This window comes from Scyliorhinus torazame, chromosome 16, assembly GCF_047496885.1.
Source record: "Scyliorhinus torazame isolate Kashiwa2021f chromosome 16, sScyTor2.1, whole genome shotgun sequence".
NCBI lineage: Eukaryota > Metazoa > Chordata > Chondrichthyes > Carcharhiniformes > Scyliorhinidae > Scyliorhinus > Scyliorhinus torazame.
Genome location: NC_092722.1, coordinates 162,834,444 through 162,850,558, shown reverse-complemented (window position 1 = coordinate 162,850,558; position 16,115 = coordinate 162,834,444). Strand labels below are relative to the sequence as shown.

The 16,115-nt window shown below is 47.3% G+C and overlaps 1 protein-coding gene across 1 annotated transcript in view; it reads right to left on the bottom strand.

Annotated features, from left to right (window-relative positions):
• Window positions 1-15,222, bottom strand: part of LOC140393193 (regulator of G-protein signaling 10-like) — a 72,153-nt gene extending 56,931 nt beyond the window's left edge. Inside the window, exon 1 of the mRNA XM_072479355.1 lies at window positions 15,199-15,222. The gene's annotated coding sequence lies outside the window, so the exon portion shown is untranslated. The remainder of the gene's footprint in view (window positions 1-15,198) is intronic.
• Window positions 15,223-16,115: the final 893 nt, after the last annotated feature.

Sequence of the window (16,115 nt, the reverse complement as noted above, 5' to 3'; positions counted from 1 at the left end):
TAGTATATTTTTTAAAGCCTTAATATTTGCTAAAAAAAAAATGAATGAAAGGAATCACCAATTATTTGATAGTAGAAGTGTAGCAATCAGTGAAATAAATATGAAAAATACATAACAAGACGGTCCTAGTTTCCATTTTAAACTTTTGGATTCTATCAAAGCTGGTGGGATTTAGTTAACTGACCATTACAGGAGACATAAGACGGTATTTAATAAAAGTAACTTGAACTTCACCCGCCAGCTACAGGCCAATATCACCACCTTTGGGAAAGGCCACTGAATTAAGTGCCAGACAGGCACTTAACTGGGTAATGACAGGCCTTCCCCCAAGATCAAGGCCCTGGGTGTGGAAATCCTGCCCCTGAGAGCAGACAGCCACTTCAGGACACTAAATTTCACCCATGGATTCTACGTGGCATAATTCCAGTTTTCAAGTCAACCTATATTATTAACTATCCACATCTATATATTTGGCCACATTTTCTCCTTCAGGCTCCACATACCAGAAAGTAACACTGATATTCAAGATATCCAACAGCTGATATATTTTGTAATTGACAACAGCTGCAGAAAAGCCCAATGCCCAAACCATGCATTGGACTAAATGGAGACATAAAGACAATGCCAAATAATAAAGTTGATCTATTTTCATAATCTTTCCTCATGAAAGATTTATTAATTTGCATTAGTTGCAAAGATGCACTTTCACAGAATTAGTGAACACAAACAATATTTACTGACAAGAATTGCACAGCAAGAATTGCACAGCTACCAAAATGTGTCTACCTAGGAGCCTGTCTCACCATGGGGTGATTTTCCCCACTAAGTCCTGATTGGTCACCCAGGCCATGTGACCTTACTCCGCTGTGTTGCCCTTAAAGGCACAATCACCACATCCCTCCCCCTTTAACTCCTATATACAATCTTCAATAACTAATTAACTCAGTCCTGATTACGAACAAAACATTATATACATGAGTTGGACAATTATAAATAATCTTTCTGTTCCTTGAAGAACGGCGTAATTCTGTTGTCTGAAATGTTTCTACAGTGTTAACATGAACTGCAATAACTGGTACCCCCTTCTGGCACAGGCAATTCATCGCTATCTGCTTCCATGGAGACATCAATTATGTCAACAACAGGTAGCGCAGGTACTTCGGTGCTTAAGGACCATTTGATGGCAGCACTGACTGGAGTGTCTCTCTACTTCTCAGGTGTTCAATGTGTTTACAAACAATCTGTCCCTCCACATCCACTTGGTATTAAAAGGGTCCGGTCTTAAGAGACAATAATTCGAGGGATCCAACTTGATCCACAACTGAAGTTTAATATTATACACTTAATATGAGTTCATTATGTTGCAGGAGTGATGGCTCATTGAGACCGAGGCTTATGTGTTTAAACATAAATGCTTTTTTGCGGGGGGCTTTCAATATGTGCAGTTCCAAATATAGTCTTGCATGGAGCTGTTCCATGCAGGCATGCTGCTTACCAAATTCCGTTCCACACTATTCGCAATTTCATTTTGTAAATTTTTGAAGCTTTTCAAGTTTGTCAGCCATTTCATCTAGTTGTTTTAATGTCTCCTTGAGAGCTTTAATTCTTCTATGTTCAATAGTTCCTAGTTTCTTGTGGTTGCCGCTTGAAGTGAATTGCCACTTTAAATATACTACCTCCTTAAGGCTGTAGTAATTCTCACACACAGCTTCCAGCAGCTGTCAGCTTTCTCCGTTTTTCCTGCACTTTGAGTTTTGGCGCAAACCTGGCTGCTCTTTTTTTAAACTTCTAAAACTGCTCCTTTAACGAAAAACAACCTTTCAGCGATCTCTGGAGTTTTTCTCTCGCCGTTTGGACAGTCCTTTTTTCTCTGAAGGTGCCGGGTTTTTTTTATTTCACCCACTCTTGGAACCCAGCGCTCTCCTGGTCCAATCAGGGCTGTTATTTTTTAAAACATGTTAACTTTTTTTAAAAGGTTCAGAACTTCTCTGCTTGATTGAAGTTCATCAGTGCAGGGATGACTGCCAAGGAACCCCCATCAGCCATCAGCCGTTTTCCGTTTAAATTAGAAGTGACAGTGCACATGTATCTTCTGAACAGAAACAATTCTTTGAACAAGTTCCTTGTTTCTTAAAACCTAAGCCATGCCTCTTGAACTTGATGCACTATCAATTACCACAAAGACGAGAGTAGTGGAATAATCGAGGCTTTATTGAGCAAAGATGTTGTGCCTCCTGTAGCTGGCACCAGAATGGCTGCAGCACCGGTGAGCACACACATTTATACGCCGCCTACTGGGCGGAGCCAGCAAGCAGGGATTTACCCATGTACCTCTAGTATACGTGTCTTACTGTAATACATATAATACTGCTAGTGGTGACTACCACAGAACTGCAGGGTTATTTTCCTGTTTTCTTTCTCTCTATATCTTTCTTTCTTAATTTTTGACTCTGCCGGCCAGTTCAGGTTTCGTCTGTGTCTGTCTCTCTCTGCCTTTACAATGCACTGAGCCTCTCGGACCACCACCTAGTCCACAATGTCAGTGCAGGTATTTTTCTACATTTCGTTCACCTTCCTCGTGGGTTCTGACCCAGGCATCTTGGCCATCTGGCAATATCTGAAATGGATCTACTCTCCCAAGAGAGGCATTCTGATGAGTACTTTCTTTTTTTTTTTAAAGTATTTTTATTAAGATTTTGCAGAATTTTTCATAATGAAACAGCAGTAACAATAACAAAACAAACTAGAGTGAACATTAACATAGTGTAAAAAGAGAATATACAATAACAATCAAATAGACATTACCCCACGCGACCCAGTCTCCCAGTCTTCCCACACCATCCCAATGAAGCACTCAACCACCCCCCCCCCCCCCCCCCCCACCCCCTTACGGATTGCTGCTGCTGACATTTTAATTTTCCCAGAGAAAGTCGACGAACGGCTGCCACCTCCGAGAGAACCCTAGCGTGGACCCTCTTAAGGCAAACTTTATTTTCTTGAGGCTGAGAAACCCAGCCATGCCGTTAACCCAGGTCTCTACACTCGGGGGCTTCGAGTCCCTCCACATTAATAAAATCTGTCTCCGGGCTACTAGGGAGGCAAATGCCAAGACGTCGGCCCCTTTCGCCCTCTGAACTCCCGGGTCTTCTGACACTCCAAAGATCGCTATCTCTGAACTCGGCACCACCCGTGTGTTAAGCACCTTGGACATTGCCCTCGCGAACTCTTACCAGAACTCTCTAAGCTTCCGGGCAGGCCCAAAACATGTGGACATGGTTTGCTGGGCTGCCCTTGCACCTCATACAACTGTCTTCTACCCCAGAAAACTTGCTCATTCTCGCTGCCGTCATGTGTGCCCGGTGGACCACCTTAAATTGAATTAGACTGAGCCTGGCACATGATGAGGAGGAATTAACCCTGCCCTGGGCCTCTGCCCACAGACCCGCTTCCAACTCCTCACCTTGCTCCGCCTCCCACTTGCCCTTGAGCTCCTCCAGCGGGGTTTCCTCTGCCTCCTGTTGTTCCTGGTAGATATCCAACACCCTCCCCTCCCCCACCCAGGTGCCGGAGACCACCCTGTCCTGTATCCTCAGTGGCGGCAGCGTCGGAAAGGCCACTACCTGTTTTTTCAGGAAGGCTCGTACTTGCAGATATTTAAAGGCGTTTCCTGGCGGCAGATTAAATTTGTCCTCTAGCGCCTTCAAACTGGGAAAGCTTCAGTCTATGAACAGATTCCCCATCCTTCTGATGCCTGCCCTCTGCCAGCTCTGGAACCCACCATCCATCCTACCCGGGACAAACCTGTGGTTGTTGCATATAGGGGTCCAGACCGACGCTCCCTCCACCTTCCTGTACCTCCTCCACTGTCCCCAGATCCGCAGTGTCGCCACCACCACCGGACTTGTAGAGTAACGGGTCGGTGAGAACGGCAAAGGAGCCGTTATCAAAGCTCCCAGACTAGTACCTTTACATGATGCCGCCTCCAGCTGCTCCCACGCCACCCGCCCCCCCCCCCCCCCTCCCCCTCCCACATCATTGCCCACTTCCTAATCATAGCTATATTGGCCACCCAGTAGTAGTTGTGAAAGTTCGCCAGTGCCAACCCAACCCCCACGACTGCGCTCCAACAGCGATGTCCTTACTCGGGGGGTCTTATTTGCCCACACAAAGCCCGTAATGATCCTACTCACCTGCTTAAAAAAGGCCTTAGGGATGAATATGGGGAGGCACTGAAAGACAATCAAAAATCTGGGGAGGACAGTCATTTTCACGGTCTGCACCCTCCCTGCTAGTGACAGCGGGAGCATGTCCCACCTTTTAAAGTCCCCTTCTATTTGCTCCACCAACCGGGTCAGGTTGAGCCAGTGCAGAGGATCCAATTTCCTGGCCACCTGTATACCCAGGTAACGAAAACTTTTCTCTACCATCCTGAGCGGCAGCTCTTTCAGTCTCTCCTCCTGCCCCTTGGCCTGGATCATAAACAACTCGCTCTTTCCCATGTTCAGTTTGTATCCTGAAAAACTACCAAAATCCCTCAGGATCCACAGAACCTCCCCCATCCCCTCCACAGGGTCTGAAATGTACAGGAGCAAATCATCCGCGTATAGCGAGACCCGATGTTCCACCCCCCCCCCCCCCCCCACCCCCCCACGCCGAACCAGTCCCCGCCAGTTCCTCGAGGCTCCCAGCGCCATAGCTAGTTGTTCTATAGCTAGGGCAAATAGTAACGGGGAGAGGGGACACCCCTGCCTCGTTCCCCGGTGAAGCTCGAAGTACCCCGACCTCAACCGGTTTGTACATACACTTGCTACAGGTGCCTGGAACAGCAATTTCACCCAGCCAATAAAGCCCTCACCAAACTCGAACCTCCCCAGCATTTCCCACAGGTACTCCCACTTCACCCGGTCAAAGGCTTTCTCTGCGTCCATCGCTGTTACCACCTCTGCCTCCCCTCCCTCTGAGGGCATCATAATAATATTCAAAAGTCTCCGGACATTGGTACTGAGTTGTCTGCCTTTAACAAACCCAGTCTGGTCTTCCTCTATCACCCCTGGGACGCAATCCTCAATTCTTGTGGCCAGAATCAATTTGGCATCCACGTTTAAAAGCGAAATCGGCCTGTATGACCTGCAATGTTCCGGATCCTTCCCTCGTTTAAGAATGAGTGAGATCAAGGCCTGTGACATTGTTGTGGGGAGGGTTCCTTTCTCTCTAACCTCATTTAAGGTCCTCATGAGGAGTGGGCTCAATATTTCCGAAAATTCCTTATAGAATTCTACCTGGTTACCATCCGGCCCCGGGACTTTACCCGATTGCATGTCCTCTGTACCCTTGACAATCTCCTCCAATTCAATCGGGGCCCCCAGCCCCTCCACCAGGTCCTCTTCCACCATTGGAAACTTCAACTGGTCCAAAAATTGCCTCATCCCTTCTGCTCCCGTCGGGGGCTCCGACTTGTATAGTTTACTATAGAATTCCTTAAAGACTCCATTCACCCCGCCTGGATCCAAGACCGTGTTACCCTCCTTATTCTTTTACTCCCCCGATTTCTCTGGCCGCCTCCCTCTTTCGCGGTTGGTGTGCCAGCATTCTACTCGCTTTCTCTCCAGACTCATAGACTGCCCCCCCACCCTTGCCTTCCTCAGCTGTGCTACCGCTTTCCCTGTGGTCAGCAGTTCAAACTCCACCGCTCCCTCAGTAGCCCTGCCTCGGGGGCCCCCGCGCATCTCCTGTCCACTCAGAGTAGCTCCTCCACCAGTCTCTCCCTGTCCGCTCTTTCTCTCTTTTCCCTAAGGGATCGAATTGAGATGAGTTCCCCTCTGACAACTGCCTTCAGAGCCTCCAAGGCTGTTGCCGCTGTTACCTCACCCGTATTGTTTGTTTCCAGGTAATCCTGGATGTTCCTGCTAATCCGCCCGCAAACCTCTTCGTCAGCCAGCAGCCCCACATACAGTCTCCAGAGTGGGCGCTGCCCTCTCCCTTCACTAAGCCGCAGGTCCACCCTGTGCGGGGCATGGTCCGAGACTGTGATTGCTGATTATTCTGTCCCCGCCGCCTTAGCGATTAACACCCTGCTCAAGACAAAGAAGTCTATGCGGGAATAAACCTTATGAACGTGGGAGAAAAAAGAGAATTCCTTCACTCTAGGCCGCGCGAACCTCCAGGGATTCCCCACCCCCCCATCTGCTCCATAAAACCCTTTAGTTCCTTAGCCACTGCCGGTTGCTTCCCTGTCCTGTACTTCGACCGGTCCAGCTCGAGGTCAATGACTGTGTTAAAGTCTCCCCCCCATGATCAAGTTGTGCGACTCTAAGTCCGGGATTTTGCTTAGCATGCGTCTCATAAATTCCACATCATCCCAATTCGGAGCGTAGACGTTCACAAACACCACCCAGACCCCCTCCCACTTTCCTCTTACCATTATATACCTGCCTTCCTTATCTGCCACAATTCTCACAGCCTCGAATGCCACACCCTTGCTGATCAGAACTGCTACCCCCCTGGTCTTCGAATCCAGCCCTGAATGGAACACCTGGCCTACCCATCCCTTTCTCAATCTCGTGTGATCTGCGAGCTTTAAATGTGTCTCCTGAAGCATTGCTACGTCTGCCTTTAACCCCTTTAGATGCGCGAACACGCGCATTCTTTTGACCGGCCCATTCAAACCCCTCACATTCCACATGATCAACCTGCCGACTAGCCATCGCCCTTTTTGGCCAACCTCGAGCCCGCGCCCTTCGCTTCCTCGAGCGCCCATACAGGGAGCCACCGCCCCCGACCCTCAATTGGTATCCCGAAATTGATACCTCCTCTGTCAGCAAAGCAGCATCCCCGCCTCCACTCCCCCCCCCCCCCCCAATAGCCCCACGACCCAAAACCCCACTCCAAGCACCAGCTGAGCACTTGCTCACCCCCACTATGCTCCCGAGAGTCAGCTGACCCATGCTGACCCCGGCAGCTCCCGCCCTGGCGCCGATCAGACTGTCGCCTCATTGTCCAGACCCCTCCCCCACATGAATAAACTAATTAAACTACCTCGCTAGCCCCAGTGAGTAAATAGTAATACGAAACGAAAAATAAACAGAAGACACTAACATTGCCCCGTGAGGAGACACTTGTTGAGCCAAGGCGCCAACTTCCTGAAAAATCGCACTAAGTACAGGGCCCCCTCCCCCCTCCGTATCTCAACTTTGCCGAAAACACTGCACCCTCCAGCCACCACCACAGCCCTTACACGCACCCAACATTGTATACAATCTTATATTAGAAACGGTACCGAGTTACCCAGCCCCACCACCGCACTCCACCAAAGCTTAACTGTCCTTTAATTCGAGTCTAGCTTTTCTTGTTTGACGAATGACCACGCCTCGTCCAGCGTCTCAAAATAGTGATGCCGTTCCTTGTACGTGACCCATAGCCTCTCTGGGTGTAGCATCCCAAATTTCACCCCCTTGCTGAAGAGGGTCACCTTCACCCGGTTGAATCTAGCACGCCTCTTGGCCAGCTCCGCACCCAGGTCCTGGTAGATGCGTATCACGCTGTTCTCCCACCTGCTGCTCCATTCTTTTTTTTGCCCACCGCAAGACAAGTTCCTTGTCCGAGAAGCGATGAAATCTCACCACCATGGCCCTCGGCGATTCGCCTTGGGCTTCCTTGCGAGGCCCCCGTCCAGCTCCAGGGGTTGAGGAAATACCCCCGTCCCTATCAGCGTCTCCAGCATCTTGGACACAAATGCTCCCGCATCCGACTCCTCCATACCTTCGGGGAGGCCCACAATTCTCAAGTTCTGTCTCCTGGACCTGTTTTCTAGGTCCTCCAACCTCTCCTGCCACTTCTTGTGTAGCCCAGCCTGCGCCTCCACCTTAAGGGCCAATATGACCAACTCATCCTCATGATCGGAGAGCTTTTTCTTCATCTCCTTAATCGCTTTCCCTTGTGTCTGGTGAGTACTTTCTTATCAGTACTTTGATCAAAACAGTGTACTCACAGGTTTTGGGCCAGAGGCAGTCAGCATAATCCCATCCTCGTCGCTTGGTGTAAAGATGCACTTTCACAGACTTCATTAGTGAACACAAAAGGTATTTATTCACAAGAATTGCAGCAGCATGGCTGTAGCTAGCTACCAAAATATCTGTGTCAAGGAGCCTCTCTCCCCATGGGGTGAGCCCCGATTGGTCACCCAGCCATGTGACCCTTATTCTGCTGAGTTGCTTAAAGGGTCATTACAGTTGTGGTGAAATTGCTAACATGTTTCTAAAGACCTGGTTCCTAAATTAGTGAAGATATATTCACCCTCTATTAGTGCAAAAAGTTATCCAATGGTAACACGAGGGCTGGAACAGATAATTCTGTGAAAAGGCAAAGCAATATGGTGGATTCCCAAGTCTAAATCGCTGGCTTTTAAAGCAGACCAAGGCAGGCCAGCAGCAATGTTCGATTCCCGTAACAGCCTCCCCGAACAGGTGCAGGAATGTGGTGACTAGGGGCTTTTCACAGTAACTTCATTTGAAGCCTACTTGTGACAATAAGCGATTTTCATTTCATTTCATTTCATTTCTAATTTCTGTATGTTTTGCATGAAATAACTAATTTGATATTTCATGACAAAATGGGATTTCACTCAAAGATGCAAATGGACCAATTTACAAATTAAATTAATTTTATAAAAATCCACGTTGTACAATTAAAAATGAATCAGTGGCATTGACAGTAACTCACTCTGCATTTCATTAAAATGTTTAACATGTGGGGGTCACGTGATGTGAGCGTGGGAGCGCTTGCATTTTCACGAGCTCTGGCTCTATTCATCTTTTAACCCTTTTTAAATCCATTTGTACATTGGTTTTATGTCTGTACTTGACATACATAGTTTTTACTATGTCCCAAGATTTGTTGGTCAATATTTCAGCACACTATTTTGTCGAGAAAAATGTTTAAATCCTCGTTATTCGTGGAGGCTGGATAGAGTTGGAGTGGGGCCTTTTGGATGGCTTTGCACCCTGACCGTATGGTGTGTGGCGACGGACCATGGCTGCTAGCGATGATGTGGATCCGTCTGAATGTCTCGGCTCTGAGGTGCAGATCATCAAAGCCCAATTTCAAGAGTTGTGATTTTATGGTGGCGCACAAGGAGGTTTTTGTCACAGAGAGCACGGTCCTTGGTAGATCGATGGGAACACATTTAATCCTATCTTCGATGCCTGGGATTGGGTTGACTACGATCCCTGGTCCTATCTTTTTTCTTGATGTCGATCGACAAGGGTTGGGGATGACTGAGTCTGCCGGGTCATCTCATCCCCAAAACCAGCCCCCCTCCCCAACAGGGAGCTCCCCCACACTGGATCCTGGGTTGTGGACCGCGTGTGTTTCGATGAAACGGCAAGTTGGAAGCAATGGGATTCCGTGCTTCAATCATTGGAAGATCCTGAAGAGTCTTTATCCTGATAACTGGCTTCAATTCTCAGCTGTTGTCCTGGATTTCACTCCCTGATTATTATGTTGCTGTCTGTTGACGTTGTCAATTTATTTGCTTTGAGTGAAGTGAATAATTCTGATGTGATGTCCTGCACCGCTGGTTATGCTGATTTTAATATGTTTATATCATGTTAAGCTGAATGTTGAATTCATGATTTGTGCAAAGTATCTTTATCCTAATGCATCTTGCGGGGTGTGGGGGGAAGATGAGCAGAGTCAGAGTGGAAGGAGGGCAGAGGGTTTAGGTTGTTGGGATTAGTTCTACCTTTGCGATGTTTGAGGACATCATATCCAGTGAGAGCTAATCTTTTGTTTGTTTAGCGCCCTTTCCTTTTTCAGGCCCAGGCAGCTTGTGCGTTATCCAGTTGAAGACTGGGACCTGTTTAGCTAGAATTGATGCTTTTTGGTGGCGGTCCTATCCTCGACATCCTGTAGTTATATTACGGCTTTCTGCTCTGTCCTGAGCCTGATAAAGAGCTTAGTCCACGTGGAATGTTCGTCGATTTCCCCCTTTAGTTCTGAGGTTCTCAGGATATTGTTTTCTTCCTTCTGTAATTTTGATTTGTAGCTATGAGTATGATATAAGTCTTTGATGTTGCCTTTATCCCACATGTTCAGACAAATCCTATATCCATGAAGGGAATATGTTGAGGATTTTGCTCCTAAATTCATCTGGTCTTATTTGTACCCATTCTTGCAATGACTACTGTATTCATGCTATACCTCTTATACTTTGATACCTATAGCTGGCTTTCCTCTTCTTTTGTTTACTTTTGAGGCGATTTTTGTAAAAATACCTTGAAAAAGAACATTTAAAATGCTAGCGACATGTGGGCAGCACGCTGGTGCAGTGGTTAGCACTGGGATTACGGCGCTGAGGACCCAGGTTTGAATCCCGGCCCTGGGTCACTGTCCGTGTGGAGTTTGCACATTCTCCCCATGTCTGCGTGGGTTTCACTCCCACAGCCCAAAGATGTGCAGGTTATCTGGATTGGCTACAATAAATTGCCCCTTAATTGGAAAAAATAATTGGCTACTCTAAAAAAAATTTAAATATAAAAAAATACATGCTAGCGACACAATACATTAGAAAACGAGCACTATCTAAATAAGGTTACGTTAGATTGTCGGAATCACCTAATAATGCTCATGGCACAAATGTGGAAAGCGGCAACCAATGTTTTCCATCAGTTACATTTATTTTTGTAATTGTGTAACAGTTTCACTTTGTAAATATTTCTTTCTTTTTTTTTAATTTAGAATACCCAATTATTTATTCTCCAATTAAGGGGCAATTTATTGTAGCCAATCCAGATAACCTGCACATCTTTGGGCTGTGGGAGTGAAACCCACGCAGACATGGGGAGAATGTGTAAACTCCACAAGGACAGTGACCCAGGGCCCGGGATTCAAACCTGGGTCCTCAGCGCCGTAATCCCAGTGCTAACCACTGCACCACATACCATCCTTGTAAACGTTTCTTTAATGCTGTCACAACTAAGTATTAATATGATATTCGTAATTATTTTTTAAATTAAGGATATGACCATGACAACTGAGTCACAATGGAAAATAATTTAGCGTTAAAGTTAAACTTTCAACTCTTCACAAATAAACAGAACACTAAATAATGGAAGCATCATACCAGACACTCTGCTTGAGATTTGATCCATTTATGGGATTATTGCTTCATTGATTAATATTTTGGCTTTATAAATAGCAATGTTCTCCAGTGTGCACTGCTAGTTCCTGACTTTTGCATGGGACAGGAATTAGCTTTACAAAGCAGAAGTTTGGATTTGCAAATGCATAATTAAAAGTAAAATAGAAAAGGCCCTGGTAGCATTTAGTTTTAAGAGTACACCATCGTAATTGCTATATCCTGTAGCTTTAATGAATTTAAGGATTACTTGGGTACATTTATTCTTTCTATCCTGAAATTCAGATTATACCTGCTAAAATATTACTCTACTTGGTCCATTGTATGTGTAGACCAACACACCTGGTACCAATAATGAAAAATTACGTTAAAATTTGCAAAGGAAGTTCCTGTGACGCTACCTTGAAAATCAAAAATACACCTAGACCACTACATTAAAGTAACAGTAATATTGTGACACTGTCAAGATTTAGAAATTTAAGTTAACCTATAAATAAACTATTTTTGAACCAGAACCTTACAGGGAAAGCATGGAATGTACTGAGGACTGATCAATAAGCATTACAAATCTTATTATACCTCAGTAAGTTCCTGCATGGTCAGTGTTCTAAGTGTTCAAAAATAGTTAATCCATGATATCTTGTTCTCCTTTTCTCAAAGATATAACTTTCCTTTAAAATACTAGAGAGTTGGGAATCTAAGCATCAGAACCAAAATGATTTTACGAATAGTAGGAAGTTGGTAGTGCAAAGGTTTTACTCCCAACTTTTAGCCTGCATTGTTTAATTTATTAATAGCTGGGTGTAATAATTAGGTTATGCTGACATCCCGCTTTGCTCTAATTCATTGGTTGACTACATTATGTCTATCCACAGTAAACCAGCATATATTTTACTGTTTGTCAACAATCTATATAATCTCAACAAATAATCTCAAAGCATCCGCAAACACTTCCCTTAAATTTTCTATTTTGGTGATTTTTGTTAATTTCACTTTGGAATTTCACTTTATCTTGCTGAAACAAATTGTAGTTTGGCACCATGGTTAAAGAACTAAAATATTTGTTCAATACAAAGGGGTAAACAATTTCAGAGACTTTTCTTTTCATTCCACACCCGCCTGGGTTATGAAGGGCAGTTCTAATCTCAAGTGCATGGTGTGAATAAGTGAAAAGTAACATCATACTGCCTTTAACAACGTAGCTAACATAGTGTTAGCTACAGCCATCTGTACTACCTGCAATATTTTTCACTGATTACAGTGGTCAACTGGAAAAAGTATTTATTGTGCCAATGGCAACATAAATCAGGGAAAAAGCTGAAGATTCTAATCAATTATAGCTCACTGAATGTCACAGGGCTGCACCTGGTGATTAGTCAATTACTGGGACACATATCCACTAGGAAATATTACATTTTAGGTGTATATAAGTCAGACCCAATTGATAATTGAATTAAAACCAGCAATAAATGTAAAATATCGCCCAACTATAGTACAACAACGTTATTTTGACGCTAAAAATTTTTTTGCAAGCATGAGGATTGCAGGTAGCACATGGGAGGCAGAAATGTGACAATTAACCGAACCTAGAAGGCTGCATGTTAAGCGGTATGTGTGGAATCTGTGTTACAACAAGCACAGACCTATACCTTCTCAATTCATTACATTCCAACTGAAGAATGGGTACTGATGATCTTCAGAAGATGCATAATCATAATGGTAGGAGGAAAGGGGCTACAGTAGATGAACAACCAAGGTTAAGGGGAAGGGAGCTCTGACTAATTTCCTATTCCATATCACCAGTGTGATTAAGATGGTATTAATAATAATCTTTATTGTCACAAGTAGGCTTACATTAACACTGCAATGAAGTTACTGTGAAAAGCTCCTATCACCACATTCCGGCGTCTGTTCGGGTTTACAGAGGGAGAGAATTCAGAATGTCCAATTCACCTAACAGCACATCTTTCGGGATTTGTGGGAGGAAACCGGAGCACCCGGAGGAAAGCCACGCAGGCACAGGGAGAATGTGCAGACTCCGCACAGACAGTGATCCAAGCCGAGAATCGAACTTGGGACCCTGGCGCTGTGAAGCATCAGTGCTAACCACTGTGCTACCGTGCCGCCTGTCAGGGTTTGGATCCCAAATGGCACCCAAATCTTGTAATGGAAACTGTTTCAACACACTTGTCACGGATGCCTCGACTTCACCAATTAGCCATGTACAAAATGGCTGTTCTATATGTCTTGTGAATCTATCTTGAGACAAGTGGCCTCCAAAGCAGGGCAAATGAAATCAGATGGGAAGAAATGTCAGATAGGTAGAGAATAACTACACATACAAATACATCATGCCTCCCCTACCTTTACTCTGCATTTTTGTTCTGAAAAAACCAATCGTTCTAAATAAGTTCAGAGCTCTCAGATGGTGAAGAAGATTATTAAGAAAAGCGGTAGCAAGTCCTTCCCCCTGTAACCAATTCCTCATTCATTGGGTTGAGAAAGCTCTTTCTTGGACTAACACCAACTAAAAAACCATTTAGTAAACAGCGACAGCTCTTTGGCAGTAGTGTGGGTGGGGGGGGGGAGAATAATTTAAAACAAAAGCAGTTGGGACCGTTAAAAATTGAGAGAAACTTGGGGAGTCGGCGAGTTTCTGTTTTGCACTTTCCGGCTTCCAGTTCCGCATTTTGGCTCAAAAGTGGGTCCGACAGCCCGGGACCGGCGTTTAGCCCAACTTTCCGCCCGGGATTCCCGCAAAAAGCGGCAACTCCGCAAAAAACAAAACCCGTTAGCGTGGGGGGGGGGGGGGCGGTACGGAGAGGAGGGGGAGAGGTGAGGAGGGGGGAGAGAGGGTGAGGAGGGGGAGGAGGGAGGAGAGAGGGTGAGGAGGGGGGAGAGAGGGTGAGGAGGGAGGAGAGAGGGTGAGGAGGGGGAGGAGAGAGGGTGAGGAGGGGGAGAGAGGGTGAGGAGGGGGAGGAGAGAGGGTGAGGAGGGGGGAGAGAGGGTGAGGAGGGAGGAGAGAGGGTGAGGAGGGGGAGGAGAGAGGGTGAGGAGGGGGAGGAGAGAGGGTGAGGAGGGGGAGGAGAGAGGGTGAGGAGGGGGGAGGAGGGGAGAGAGGGTGAGGAGGGGGGGAGGAGGGGGGAGAGAGGGTGAGGAGGGGGGGAGAGAGGGTGAGGAGGGGGGGAGAGAGGGTGAGGAGGGGGGGAGAGAGGGTGAGGAGGGGGGGAGAGAGGGTGAGGAGGGGGGGAGAGAGGGTGAGGAGGGGGGGAGAGAGGGTGAGGAGGGGGGGAGAGGGTGAGGAGGGGGAGGAGAGAGGGTGAGGAGGGGGAGGAGAGAGGGTGAGGAGGGGGGAGGAGAGAGGGGGAGGAGAGAGGGTGAGGAGGGGGGAGGAGGGGAGAGAGGGTGAGGAGGGGGAGAGAGGGGGAGGAGGGGGGGAGAGAGGGTGAGGAGGGGGGGAGAGAGGGTGAGGAGGGGGGGAGAGAGGGTGAGGAGGGGGGAGAGAGGGTGAGGAGGGGGGAGAGAGGGTGAGGAGGGGGGGAGAGAGGGTGAGGAGGGGGGAGAGAGGGTGAGGAGGCGGAGAGAGGGTGAGGAGGCGGAGAGAGGGTGAGGAGGGGGAGGCGGAGAGAGGGTGAGGAGGGGGAGAGAGGGAGAGGAGGCGGAGAGAGGGTGAGGAGGGGGAGGCGGAGAGAGGGTGAGGAGGGGGAGAGAGGGAGAGGAGGCGGAGAGAGGGTGAGGAGGGGGAGAGAGGGCGAGGAGGGCGAGGAGAGGGTAAGGAGGGGCGGAGAGAGGGGGAGAGAGGGCGAGGAGGGAGGGAGAGAGGGCGAGGAGGGAGGGAGAGAGGGCGAGGAGGGGGGGAGAGGGGGGGAGGAGGGGGAGAGAGTGGGGAGGGGGGGATGAGAGGGTGAGGGAAGGGAGGGTGAGGAGGGGGAGGAAGAAGGGCTGAAGGGAAGGGGTGGGGGAGAGGCGAGATCCAGCAGTAGTGAAACGGCCCCCAGGTCAAATCGGTTGAGCGGAGATGAGCTAAACTGAGAGGCGGTGAGGTCGCCCCGTCTGCTCCTTACCTGAGGGCGGCCGCTTGCGGCGCTGGCGGCGGGGCTCAGGCGGCTGACAGCTTTGGACATGAACATGATCTTCGGTGAGACTCGAGGGGGAGAAGGAGCGCGAACTCTCTCTCTCTCTGGCAAATCACTCTCTTCAGCTCTTTCCCTCTCTCACTGAGTCACTGAAAAGTGTGCATCTTCCTCCTTCCTCCGCTGTAACAAGTGTGGCATGTGGGCTTCCTGTGGTTACACTTCGTTCAAAATGCATCACAAGTTCAGCCCTCGCAATTCATTGACACCCAAACGGCCACTGAAAGAAAGGAAGAGAGAGAGAGATCAAAGAGAGGAAATACGAAGCTGTGTCATCAAAGTAGGTGGATGAAAGGGTGTCCATTTCGTTTACTGATTCCTCAGTGCAGTCATCAACTGTACAGAATTCTTCTGGACTGTCCCGGGCTCGGGGACGCTGTGCATGCTTAAATAATGCATATTTAAAATAAAATCTTAACAGTTGACTGCGTTATCAGTCAGTCCAATGTTTTGCAAATAGTTTAATATCTTTTGAGGCTGCTGATCAACAGGAGCTGGCAACACTTAATGACATGTATTTTTGTCTGATTCTGTATGCTATCCTGAATGTGCAGGACCAAATCAAGCTATTCAGCCCAAATAGTCCAGCGTGACATTTATGTTCCACCTTTAGCCTCTTTCTATCCTTTCTCATCTAAACTGTGAGTGTAGCTTTGTTCCTTTGTTCCTTTCACCCACTTCCAGCCTATCCAGCTTCCCCATAAAGGCATCTTATTCTATTCACCTCAACCGCCCCCTGTGGTAGGAAGTTCCATGTTCTCAGCTCCTGGGAGGGTGGGGGGAGTTTTCTTTTCTGAATCTCCTATCTGATATTTTGGGTGACTATTTTGTGCACTTCAGTGTTGATC